Raw genomic sequence first — 14,005 nt, forward strand, 5'->3', positions numbered from 1 at the left:
GCATCTGTTCTCTTTAATAGCACTCCAGGTGATTATAATGTGTATCAGGGTTGAAGTCATGGATTTGGGCCAAATGATTAGCGTTTATACAGAGCAAGGAGTGATCTGGAATCAGGGGACTTGAGTTCTTACATTTAACATTGGATAAACAAGATTTTGGTGACATGCTCTGGACCATTTAAAGATGAGAGTGGGTTTCAACACCCCCCCCCTTTAAAAAAACAAACAAACATAGTTTTAGCTTATCTTCAAATGAAACCTTATTTATAAATTAAATGTATGTACGTGGAGGGGCCAGTAGAATATATCAAACTCCATGCTACTAGAGAATAAATGAGAACCTAACGTCAACTCATAATCATATATTCTTTTTCATTTTCTTGCAAAACAGATGATTAGTTGATTTTTAATGGCACTAAATAACCTACTAAAAGACTGCTCCTATTAGCAACTTTCTTTAACTTCTATTCCAAAGTAGGAATTTTGCAACTTCTCTTCATCACCTACATGTGATTCTCTTGTGTTGTCTCATTCTTTGGCTTTTCTTCCTTTTCTTATTCCATAAATTTTTCTCCACAAGTTTCTGACCTTAATTACTTTGTCTCCCCTCTCCTCCCAACAGGGCTTGGTAGTCATCTCTCCTCAGAAGCCTGTCAAATTTTTATCTTTAGCCAGACCTATCTTTCAAGTTAAAATCCTGTAATTGTTTGTTACACAGCTCCTCACAGAAGTTTTATAGCAGAGGCTATAAACTAGCCACTTGCAGTTCTTTTGTTTTGTTTTGAATTTTATTAATAATTAGGAAATTTTTAAACAGCAGATTTCTGTCTTCTTTTGAAAAGTTCAAGACTTGGCAACACTGCCTTTTCTTTCTGCCCCCATCTCCAGTCACAGTCCCTGTAAGTGACTGCGTTTTCTCTGCCTGTAACATTTAGGTCTGTCCTGCCCGCCCACTCACCCACACCTGTAAGACCAATGTCAATGTCTATTTATCTTCAAAGGTACAAATGTTATAACTTTTTTGTAGCACTCCTTGTACCAGGAATTAATGTATGTATAGTACTTACATTATATCTACTTTAGAATACTTTGTAATTTATTTTACTAATCTATCTTTTGTGTAAGTGTGTATGTTCCCCAAGGACAGAGACCTTGACTTGTTCACTTTGTTTTCCTGACACTTGTGACATGGTGGATACTTCAGTGTCTGTTGAAATGAACTGTAGTAAATTTCTTCTGGAAGAGAGAAAAAACCAGAGCCCTAGGAGGCTGCCTTATTTTCTGAGGAATGAACAAAAGGGCCCCAAACCTTTGATCATAATATGACAGTTGAAAAATCCAGAAAAATACTCCACAAATACTTATTAATTCTTCATTGAAAAACACAATAATAATTACTATTTGTTCTAGAGTTTTTGAGTAAATTATACCATTGTTGCTTTATATGAGTAGTTTAAACAGTTAGTATGAACTAATATTAATAAAAAACAGTAATTCCAAACTGGTTATGATAATTCGGTTTCTTAAAAGCAAGAGGTTTTTTCCAGAAGGACTAGGAGAAAGGAGCAGTCATCTAACACTGGCAAAAAATGAGAGAAGTAAGAAGAGGTCATGCTGAGAGGGAGGAGTAGGAAGGAATGCTAACTTGTGCTAAAGAAAAAGAAGAAAATGAAGGGAGGAAATAAAAGCAAGACACTATTTCTCTGACCATTTAAAAATTCTGCTGTGCTGGAGGTATCTGTTATAATAAACACATTCAAATTTTTTCCAGGCCAAATTTGAATTCATCCCAGTGTTGATGCATGTCTTCACTCTCTAACAATTTTCTGCTGATTAACTTCTTTTTAAGATTAGCATTTGATTTTATGGCAGAAAAAAGATGGGGAAAAAAAAAAGAGCAACCCTTCATCACTAGACACTTTTTTTTGGCCAAAAATGTAATCCTTTGAGATCTGTTATAGGAAATGCAATGTATCCAGACCATGAAGTTTAAGAAAAACAAAATTCTTTTTCTATTTTGTAGATTTTTAAAAACTTTTGTCATTTACCAATGAGGAAAAAAAGGACTGATGAAGTATCTACTTTTTTAAATGATTTTTTTATTTTGGTATCATTAATCTACAATTACATGAAGAACATTATGTTTACTAGGCTCCCCCTTCACCAAGTCCCCCCACAAACCCCATTAGAGTCACTGTCCATCAGCGTAGTAAGATGCTGTAGAATCACTACTCGTCTTCTCTGTGTTGCACAGCCCTCCCTGTGCCCCCACCCCACATTATACATGCTAATCGTAATGCCCCCTTTCTTTTTCCCTGCCCTTATCTCGCCCTTCCCACCCATCCTCCCCAGTCCCCTTCCCTTTGGTAACTGTTAGTCCATTCTTGGGTTCTGTGAGTCTGCTGCTGTTTTGTTCCTTCAGTTTTTCTTTGTTCTTATACTCCACATATGAGTGAAATCACTCGGTACTTGTCTCTCTCCACCTGGCTTATTTCACTGAGCATAATACCCTCTAGCTCCATCCATGTTGTTGCAAATGGTAGGATTTGTCTTCTTCTTATGGCTGAATAATATTCCATTGTGTGTATGTACCACATCTTCTTTATCTATTTATCTACTGATGGACACTTAGATTGCTTCCAATTCTTGGCTATTGTAAATAGTGTTGTGATAAACATAGGGGTGCATATGTCTTTTTCAAACTGGGCTGCTGCATTCTTAGGGTAAATTCCTAGGAGTGGAATTCCTGGGTCAAATGGTATTTCTATTTTGAGTTTTTTGAGGAACCTCCATACTGCTTTTCACAGTGGTTGAACTAATTTACATTCCCACCAGCAGTGAAGGAGGGTTCCCCTTTCTCCACAACCTCGCCAACATTTGTTGTTGTTTGTCTTTTGGATGGTGGCGATCCTTACTGGTGTGAGGTAATATCTCATTGTGGTTTTAATTTGTATTTCTCTGATGACTAGCAATGTGGAGCATCTTTTCATGTGTCTGTTGCCCATCTGAATTGCTTCTTTGGAGAAGTGTCTGTTCAGATCTTCTGCCCACTTTTCAATTGGATTATTTGCTTTTTGTTTGTTGAGGTGCGTGAGCTCTATATATTTTGGATGTCAGCCCTTTATTGGATCTGTCATTTATGAATATATTCTCCCATACTGTAGGATGCCTTTTTGTTCTATTGATGGCGTCCTTTGCTGTACAGAAGCTTTTCAGCTTGATATAGTCCCACTTGCTCATTTTTGCTTTTGTTTCCCTTGCCCAGGGAGATATGTTCATGAAGAAATTGTTCATGTTTATGTCCAAGAGATTTTTGCCTACGTTTTTTTCTAAGTTTTATAGTTTATGACTTACATTCAGGTCTTTGATCCATTTAGAATTTACTTTTGTGTATGGGGTTAGACAATGATCCAGTTTCATTCTCTTACATGTAGCTGTCCAGTTTTGCCAACACCAGCTGTTGAAGAGGCTGTCATTTCCCCATTGTATGTCCAAGGCTCCTTTATCATATATTAATTGACCATATATGTTTGGGTTAATATCTGGACTCTCTATCAAAGTATCTATTTTTTAAGTGAGATTTTACTGTAAGATTTTTCTTCTAGCAGCAATCTTATTACCATGAATGTGGGTTCATTTGGATTCTGTCAGAATTATCTACAAGCTGTCAGCTATAGAAGGATAAGTAGTGTCCACGTTGTTAACGACTAATTGGCAATGCCAGTTAGTTATTCAGTAAATTATAAACCATCAGAGAAATACAAAAGTGTGTCTGGTGTGATTTTGAGTACTTAGTTTGTTTTGTATTATAAATATGTAGAAATTAGAGATTTATAAGTAATGATTTGTGACAGTTATTAACCATGACATTCAATTAATTAGCATTTCCTGACTTTGCCCCCTCCAAGCCAAAGCATAATAAAGCATTCTTCCTAGAAATATAGATGAAAATGGCTGGAGAAATGAGGGGGGAGGACCTCTGTACTTCCAATAAGAAGATTTTAAAGAACTCCCAGAAGTAGCTACATAAATTGGGGCTCATTTGGGGAATACTATTATGGTTAAAGACTATGAGCTTTGAAGTTAGAACTGAATTTGGAGTCCTGGCTCTGCTACTTTTTAGCTAAGTGGTGTAGATTCTTTCTAAGCCATATTTCTTTCACCTTAAAATGGGAATAATATTAATTGAGTTGGATTAGGTACTACAAGTCAAATGCATAGGCTTACACAAAAAATATCAGGCTTTAACATAAAGGATGCAGATAACAGATTTTAGTTTACTCATTCTAGGGGTTGGGAGCAGAATTACTGCTAGAGTCTTGTGGCAGGAAAGTCATGGCTCAGAAAATGGTGCAGGAAACTCTTTGGTTTTCTATGCTTGATGTTTACTGTCTACTTTTCTGACTGGTTAGGTAAGCTAGGTATATAGAAATGCCTTTTTTTCAGGTTGTGATCAACAGATTTTCCTAAAATACCACTCTAAATATATTTGCCTTCGGATTTAACATTTTGAGATGGAAATAATATCTAGCCTGAAATTTTATTTAAAGTCAGATAAGCCAGTGGATGTTCATTTAGAACATAAAAGCAAAAGGCAAACTTTTTTGCTAAGAGAATTAGCTTAATCATATATTTTGAATTAGATACAATTTGGAAGGACACAGAAGGTGACCTAAGCACTTTGGGTGGGAAAATTCTTTCTTTATTTTTTTATTAAATTATAGTTGACATAGAATATATTAGTTTCAGGTGCACAATTCATAATTCATAATTAACAGTTGGGAGACGATGGTGAAGTAGGAAGGCAAGGCAGAAATGTCCTCCTACACATACACCAAGGAAGCAACTACAGCAAATACAACTCACCCTGAAAATGACCTGAAGACCAAAGAACAGACCACTTAGACCTGGGGAAGAAGAGAAGGCCACACAGAGAAGGGTGAAGTTGTAAAGTCATGATCAAGTGGGGACCCAAGTCCTTTCCCCATCCCAGCTCACTGGTGGGAGGAAAAGGAACAGAGCAGGGAGGGGATAGGTGCTCAGGAACTCTGCACACCTGGCCTGGAGATCTGCTCTGGAAGCATGAGTCCACATTGCAGTGGGTTCTGGTGATTAATGGGGATGGACACCAGGGACAGCTGGAACAACACTCTGGGAGTCAGAGACTATAGCCACTTGTGGAGGACAGTTAGGCTCCACTGGTCTTGCTGAGACCCAACACAAAGGCAGCAGTTTGAAAGATTTTCAAGCAGCAGGAGGGGTGCCAGAGGGGCAAGGGATGGACAGAGCTCTGTCCACAGGGGAAGGGGTAGGTGTACAATACCTCCCCAGCCCTCCCTTGGCCCAACAGGCTGGGCACTCTTGGGAGCCCCAGATTCTCCATTTCCCTTGCTGGTGGCTCAGCCCTGAGGTGCTTCCCTGGGCACCATTGGTGTGCCAGCCCACTTGACCCAGCAGCATCAGACTTTGCTGCCTGGCAGGTAAAGGGAGGCTTTCTCAGCTTCTCAGTCCTGTCTCGGCCCAATTAGAGATGAGCCTGCAGGAGCCAGCACCAAGCACTCCTTCCTCCCAGCAGAAGGCCAAGTCCAGTGCTGCATGCCTTGCCATCACAGGGGGCGCCCACCTGAGTCAATGCTGCTGTGCACCAAAGCACAGGACCATCACCATGTGCCAGCGCGATTTGCACAGCCACTCACTCTGTAACTGAGGGACGCACTGCTTCCTGTGCCTAACCCAGAGCTGGGCTACGGTCCTGCCCACCCCATTAACCCAGCAGCCCCACCATTGCTGCAGGGCAAGCAAAGGGTGACACTGCCCACAAAATCCAAGCAGAAGCCACTGCTCTGGTCACAAAGGGTTGGCTGAGGCAAACTGCCAGCTGAACCAGACTGAGATAAACCACTGCTGGCAGACAGACAGAAAGGTGGCCCTGCCCACTGCCCACAACAGCAACTGAGGCTCCACCACACAGGAGAACCAGGCACTGGAGAGTAAAGATGAGGAATTACTCTCTAGATGAGAGAGTATAGCAGATCCATCTAATACAAAGGAAGAAACAACAGAAAATCTGACAAAATGAGGCAGAGGAGTATGTTCCGAAGAAAACTACAGGATAAGACACCATGAAGAGGGCTAAATGAAATAGAGATCACCAATCTTCTTGATAAAGATTTCAAAGTAAAAGTCATAAATATGCTCACTGATCTGTGGAAAAGTATTGAAAATCTCAGGGAGGACTTCAACAAAAAGATACAACAGCTGAAAAAGAGCCACTCAGAGCTGAAGAATACAGTAACTGAAATGAAATATGCAATGAAGGGAATGATTAGTAGATTGCTGCAAACAGAGGAGACTGTCAATGAGATGGAAATTAGAGAACAGGAACACAATGAAGCTGAGGAATAAAGAGAAAAAAGAATCTCTAGGAATAAAAGAATGGTAAGAGAGCTGTGTGACCACTCCAAATGAAACAGTATTCTCATAATAGGGGTACCAGAGGGAGAAGAAAGAGACAAAAGGATAGAAAGTCTCCTTGAGGAAATAACTGTTGAAAACTTCCCTAAACTGGGAAAGGAAATAGATACTCAGGTCATGGAAGCATGGAGGGCCCCTATTAGAAGGAACCGCAGGAAGACAACACCAAGATGTGGAATATATAAAATGACAAAGATTAAGGATAAGGGGACAGTACTGAAAGCAGACAGAGAGAGAAAAAAGATTACTTTAAGGGAAACCCCATCAGGCTATCAGCTGACTTTTCAGCAGAAACTTTACAGGCCAGAAGGGAGTGGCATGATATATTTAATGAGACAGAAGTACCTTCAGCCAAGATGCCTCTACCCAGCAAGATTACCATTCAAATTTGAAAAGAGATTAAACAATTCCCAGATAAATGAAGGCTCAAGGAATTTATAACCACTATACCAGCATTACAGGATATGTTAAAGGGACTGCTGTAGATAGAAATGTCCCTAAGGCTAATAGTTTTCACCAGTGGAAATAAACCCACAGTTAAGGTAATAGACCAATTAATTACCAAACAAATACAAAATTAAAACGAAAGCAGTAAAAGTGTACAGAACATCAGTCAAGGATACACAAAAAGTGCAGATTATGATATACATAAAGTGTAGAGAAGGAAGAAAGAAAAAAAGAAGTACTTTTAGATTGTGTTTGAAATAGAACAATCATCAACTTAATATAGACTGTTATATAGTCTGGAAGCTATCCTTGAACCTTATGGTAACCATAGACCTAGAGCCTATAATAGATGCACAAAAAAATTAAAAAATCTAATCACAATGCTAAAGAAAACCATCAAATAACAAGAGTATAAGAGAGAAAGAAAGGAACAGAAAGGAACAGAGAGGAGCTATAAAAACAACAAGAAAATAATTACTGAATGGCAGTAAGTACATACCTAAAATAATTACCTTAAATGTAAAGGGACTGAATGCACTAATCAAAAAACTGGCTGAATGGATAAAGAAACAAAGCCCATCTATATGCTGCCTACAAGAGACTGATTTCAAACCCAAAGTCATACACAGACTAAAAGTAATAGGGAGAAAAAGCTGGAGTTGTAGTACTTCTATCAGACAAAATAGATTTCAAAACAAAGAGAATAATAGGAGACAAGAAGGACATTACATAATGATAAAGGGGTCAGTCTAACAGGAGAATACAGCATTATAAATACCTGTGCACCCAACATAGGAATTAGAGGGGGAAATAGATTGCAACACCTTCATTTTAAGTGACATTACCACACCAGTCACATCAATAAACAGTACAACCAGACAGAAAACAAATAAGGAAAAAGAGGCACTAAACAATACACTAGATCAGATGGACTTATATTTACAGAACATTCCACCTAAAAGCAGCAGGATACACATTTTTCTCAAGTGTCCATGCAATGTTCTCCAGAAGAGACCACATACTAGGCCACAAAAACAGCCTCAGTGAATTCAAAAAGACTGAAATTGTATCAAGCAGCTTTTCAGACCACAGTGGTATGAAACTAGAAATAAATTACACAAAGAAAACAAAAAGCCCATAAATACATGGAGATCAAAGAACATGCTTCTAAATAATCAACAGATCAATGAACAAGCTCAAACAGAAATCAAGCTAATACATGGAAACAAATGAAAACAAAAAAATTTAACAGTCCAAAATTAGTGGGAGGCTGCAAACGTAGTTCTAAGAGGGAAGTACATAGCAATACAGACAAGAAACAAGAACAATACAAAATAAGCAGTCTAAACTCACAATTAAAGAAACTAGAAAAAGAACAAATGAAACCAAAATTAGTAGAAGGAGGGACATAATAAAGATCAGAGCAGAAATAAATAAAATAGAGAAGAATAAAACAATAGAATAAAAAACAGTGAAACCAAGAGCTGGTTCTCGAGAAAACAAACAAAATAGATAAACCCCTGGTAGACTTACCAAGAAAAAAAGAGAGAGTACACAGATAAAATCAGAACAGAAAAAGGAATAGTCACAACAGATACAAAAAATACAAAGAATTATTAGAGAATTATATGAAAAATTATATGCCAATAAATTGGGCAACATAGAAGAAATGGACAAATTCTTCCAAGATTAACCCAGGAAATCTGAACAGACCAATTACCATCAATGAAATTAAATTGGTAATCAAAAAAACTCCCATAAACAGAAGTCCAGAAGCAGATGGCTTCACAGCTGAATTCTACTAAACAGTTAAAAAGAGAAAACACCCACTGCTCTTAAAGTATTCCAAAAAGTAGAAGAGGAGGGAATACTTCCAAACTCACTCTATGAGGCCAGCAGCACTCTAATACAAAAACCAGACAAAAACACTACAAAAAAAGAAAACTATAGGTACTGATGAACATAGATGCAAAAATCCTCAATAAAATATTAGCAAGCCAAATTAAAAAATATATTAAAAAGAGCATCCATCATGACGAAGTGGGTTTTATTCCAGGGATGCAAGGATGGTACAACATTTACAAAAAGAAGGATAAAGTCCACATGATCAGCTCAACAGATGCTGAAAAAGCATTTGACAAAATTCAACATCAATCCATTATAAAAACTCTCAATAAAATGGTTATAGAGGGTACATACCCCAACATAATAAAGGCCATATGTGGCAAACCCACAGCTATTGTCACACTCAATGGCAAAAAGCTGAAAGGTTTTTCTCTCAGATCAGGAACAAGACAAGGATGTCCACTTTCACCACTTTTATTCATAATACTGGAAGTCCTAGCCATGGTGATCAGACAAGACAAAGAAATAAAAGGCATCCAAACTGGTAAGGAAGAAGGTTGTTACTATTTGCAGGTGACATGATATTATACATAAAAAGAACCTCTAAAGACTCCATAAGAAAATACTAGAACTAACAACTGGATTCAGCAACGTTGCAGAATACAAAATCAATACACAGAAATCTGTTGCATTCCTATGTGCTAACAATGAACTAGCAGAATGCAATTACAGAAAAACAAACCCATTGACAATTGCATCAAAATTGGGATAACCTAGGGATAAACCTAACCAAGGAGTTGGAAGACCTGTACTCTGAAAAGTATGAGATACTCATGAGAGAAATTAAAGAGGACACAAATAAATGGCAATCAATCCCATGCTCGTGGATAGAAATAATTAATATTGTCAAAATGGCCATCTTGCCCAAAGCAATGAACAGACTCAATGCAATTCCTATCAAAACACCAATGGCATTGTTCAGTGAATTAGAGCAAATAATCCTAAAATTCATATGGAATCAAAAAAGGCCTTGAATACCCAAATCAATGCTGAGAAAGAAAAAAGCAGGGGATATTATGTCCCCTAACTTCAAGCTATATTACAAAGCTACAGTAATCAAAACACTTTGTTACTGGCACAAGAAAAACCCATAGATGAATGGAATATAATAGAGGGCTCAACTATAAACCCATGCATATATGGTCAATCAATATATGGTAAAGGAGCCATGAATATACAATGGGGAAAAGATAGCCTCTTCAATAACTGGTGCTGGGAAAACTGGACAGCTGAGTGTAAGAAAATGAAACTGGATTACTGCCTAACTCCACACACAAAAGTAAACTCAAAATGGATCAAAGACCTGAATGTAAGATAAGAAACCACAAAACTCTTAGAAGAAGACATAGCCAAAAATCTTTGAACATATGCATGAGCATTTTTCCTGAACGCATCTCCTCAGGCAAGGGAAACAAAATAAAAAATGAACAAGTCGGACTACACCAAACTAAAAAGCTGCTGCACAGCAAAGGACACCATCAGCAGAAGAAAAAGGCAGCCTAGTATGGTAGAATACATTCATAAATAAGTCCTCCAGTAAGGGGTTAACATCCAAAATATTTAAAGCATTCACACGCCTCAACACCAAAAAAGCAAATAACCTGATTACATAATGGACAGAGGACCTAAACTGACATTTCTCCAAAGAAGAAACACAGATGGCCAATAGGCACATGAAAAGATGCCCCATATCATTAGTCATCAGGGAAATGCAAGTCAAAACAACAATGAGTTATCACATCACACCTGTTAGAATGGCCACTATCCAAAAGACAAGAAATAACAAGTGTTGGCAAGGATGTGGAGAAATGTGAACCCTCCTACACTGTTGGGAGCATGTAAATTGGTACAACTGCTGTAGGAAGCAGTAAGGAGGTTCCTCAAAAAACTAAAAATAGAAATGCCATTTTACCCAGTGATTACACTTCTAGGAATTTACCCAAAGAAAACAAAATCCCTGATTCAAAAAGATATATGCACTCCTACATTTATCGCCACATTATTTACAATAGCTAAGATAAGGAAGCAACCTAAATGTCCATCAATAGATGAATGGATAAAGAAGATGTGGTACATATACCCATTCCACCTCTTTGGTTAGGTTTATCCGTAGGTTATCCCTTTATTATTTGGCCATAATAAAGAAAGATATCCTGCCATTTGCAGCAACATGGATGGATCTAGAGAGTATTATGCTTCATGAAAGAAGCCAGGTGGAGTAAGACAAATACAAGTGATCTCACTTATTTGTGGAATCTAAAAACAATGCAAAACAGAATGAACAAAACAGCAGTAGACTCATAGACAGTTAGAAGTGACTAGCGGTTACTACAGGGAAGGGCTAGGGTGGGGGGTAGGAGGGTGAGAGGGATAAAGGGGCACAAAAATTCTCAATCAAAATATGAGGTGCCCATGGAGATAGCCGTACAGCACAGAAAATATAGTCAATGATTTGTATCATCTTCCTATGTTGACAGATAGTAACCGCACTAGCTGGGGTAAGGACTTAATAATATGAGTAACTGTTGAACCACTGTGTTGTATATTTGAAACCAAGATAAGGTTGTGCATCAATGATACTTCAATAAAAGAAATAATCAATAGCCCTGAAGAAAACTTCTAACAACATGGGTAAACTTCAAATACATTATGCTCAGTGAACAAAGTCTGACATAACAGAACATACATTGTATGATTCCATTTATACATAATGTCCAGAAAAGGAAAATTTAGAGATAGCAAGTGGTTGCCTGGGAATGGGGAGTGACTATAAATGGGTATTAGAGTTCTTTTTGGGATGATGGAAATCAGATGGTGGTGATAGTTGTACAATTCTGTGAATATACTAAAAATCACTTAAATATGCACTTAAAATGAGTGAATTTTATGTTATATAAATTTTAACTAAATTTGTTCATAAAATTAATCTATGTGGCTAGATACTAGAAAAGATATTTTTACATGCTGAATGAAATGAAATTTTGAAGAGGAAATCTATTTATACTAAGATTAAGAGCCTGAATAATGCTCTTATACTGAAGTAAGACCTATCTTGGTCTATAAAATACCCTTACAGTACCATCTGCACATGGGAGATCTTTGGAATTTTGGAAGGCATCACTTCAGGGTGATTGAATTTAAGGTAAATGGGGTATTTCTATTTCCTCCCAGGGTAAACACAAACTACAATGGGTACCAAAGGAGAAAGAGTCAGCTCTCCTGGAGGTCATTTGAACATCAGGAACCAACAGATGTACCTCAATGAAGTAAATGAAGGTTTACCGTATTGTGAGAGATTCCAGCACACTCTCCAAATTACCTAGATTATTAAGAACTTCAACAGGGTGACCCTAACTAAGGTATATGGGTCATGGAGGTGAAGGCATGAAACATTTTTCTTCCTGACTGCTGCTCTGTTGACCTCAGTGACTTTAGGCCCATAGGTAAATCCTAATTCAAAGCCTTCCATAAACTTCTTCCCTAGCTTCCATCACAGTATAAGGGCTGGTCCCTATAGTAAACTCCTTACTTCATATACTCATGGTGCTTCTGATATCATGAACAAACCCTCACTAATACACACTATAAAATGGTTAAATGGCCCAGCTTAAAAAAAAAAATTGTAAGTGACTTGGGTCACTTGAACAACTGAATTTCTACTGTCAATTCTTATTTTCCCTATGTATTTCTACATAATATCTAAGTTTAAAAAATATCTTAGATGTTGAAAGTGGGGAAGATTTTTAAATGCATTCTTTAATAAATGTCCATGTGAAGGCCCACATGAAGGCCAGTTAGAAATAGGACTGAGCTTTTTGGCTGCTCTGAGATATGGAGACAAACTTCCTAGGTGGCTAAGGACCCAGGAGAGCCTGGCCTATTTTTGTAAGTATTTTCATGCTAGCAGGGGAATGAGATGAAGGCCTAGTGAGTTCAGAGAGGACTAATATGTATGTACTGAAGGAAAATGAGTGGGCCTGGAGCTGAGCTTACGCTGGCAGGGGAAGACTAAAAGATGATGGTGCGAGCTCTGGCCAGTTGTCATTAGTTTCTAAGCCCAGAATTCATTTGTTTGACATTTTTGTGATTTGTCCTTGTTTCCTGAGCATGCTCAGTATGACTTGCCAGTTCTCAGAAGTGTGAACCTCATAAATCACACTTTCTGCTTTAGAAGAGGATGGAAAGGTAAATAGGAAAAAAGAGGGACATGCATTGACTTAGCAGCAGAGAAAGAGTTCTTGATTATGGAGAATCTTTGGCCTAAGACCTTTAACTCAGAGACTATAGACAAACTATTTGAAGTAAAGTTGTTTTAAAAAACTGGCCTTATCAATAAGCATTTGTTGAGCACCTACTAGATGCAGGAAGGTAGTTAGGCCTCATTAGTTAGAAATGGTGGATGAAACAAAAAGGATGGGCAGAACAAAAAGGTATGAGAACACTTGTCAGCATTAAAGGCAGGGTCGTTTCATGGTGAGGACTCTGCCTGAGGCCCTCCCTCTGTGTCTAGTTCTCTACTGAAAGAGACGTGGGAACCCTTAACAAGCTCTCCTGATTTAAAGCCCATGAAACATGGAGCTTAAGCCAGAGGTCCTTCCATACCACCTTCCTTGAAGTCCTGGGCCTCCTGAAGCTAACTGTGAGTCAGCTTAACTGTCACAGGCTTATTGTTTCCTACTGCACATTTCAGACGGATGTACTAAGTGTACTACTGTTCAGAAAATGGCTACTTAATTCCTTACAAGTCCTTCATAGGAAAAGAGAATAAAAAGAATTTGCTGGATCTGTTTGCCCATAAGACCTAATCTCTTTACGAAAAGGTATGGATAGGAGAACTCTAATAAACTACAGAACTAGGAAAATCACTGAACATTCTAGAATATTCTCAGAAGGTTCATAGAAATTGCCAATGAAGTTAAACTCTAATTTATTTTGTTTGTTAATTTATTCATTCAACAAATATTTACTGACTGACATTGGGATATAGTTGCAAATAAGACAGACAATATTCCAGCCCCATGGGATTTACTTTCTGTAGTGGGGAAAAACAGTCAAATATAAACAAATCAATACACAATGTAAGTGCAGGTATATAAATTGCTATAAAGAATAATAAAGCAGAGATGGAATGGGTGGCATTCTATGTTAGGATATGATTTAACATTACGTGTTAAATTTT

General features: G+C 37.8%; 1 protein-coding gene across 4 annotated transcripts in view; it reads right to left on the reverse strand.

Annotated features, from left to right (window-relative positions):
• The window catches only part of SBF2 (SET binding factor 2), a 555,796-nt gene that overhangs the window by 110,167 nt on the left and 431,624 nt on the right, over positions 1-14,005 (reverse strand). The gene's annotated exons all lie outside the window — the stretch shown is intronic.

The sequence above is a fragment of the Manis javanica genome, chromosome 11 (genome assembly GCF_040802235.1).
Source record: "Manis javanica isolate MJ-LG chromosome 11, MJ_LKY, whole genome shotgun sequence".
Classification (NCBI taxonomy): domain Eukaryota; kingdom Metazoa; phylum Chordata; class Mammalia; order Pholidota; family Manidae; genus Manis; species Manis javanica.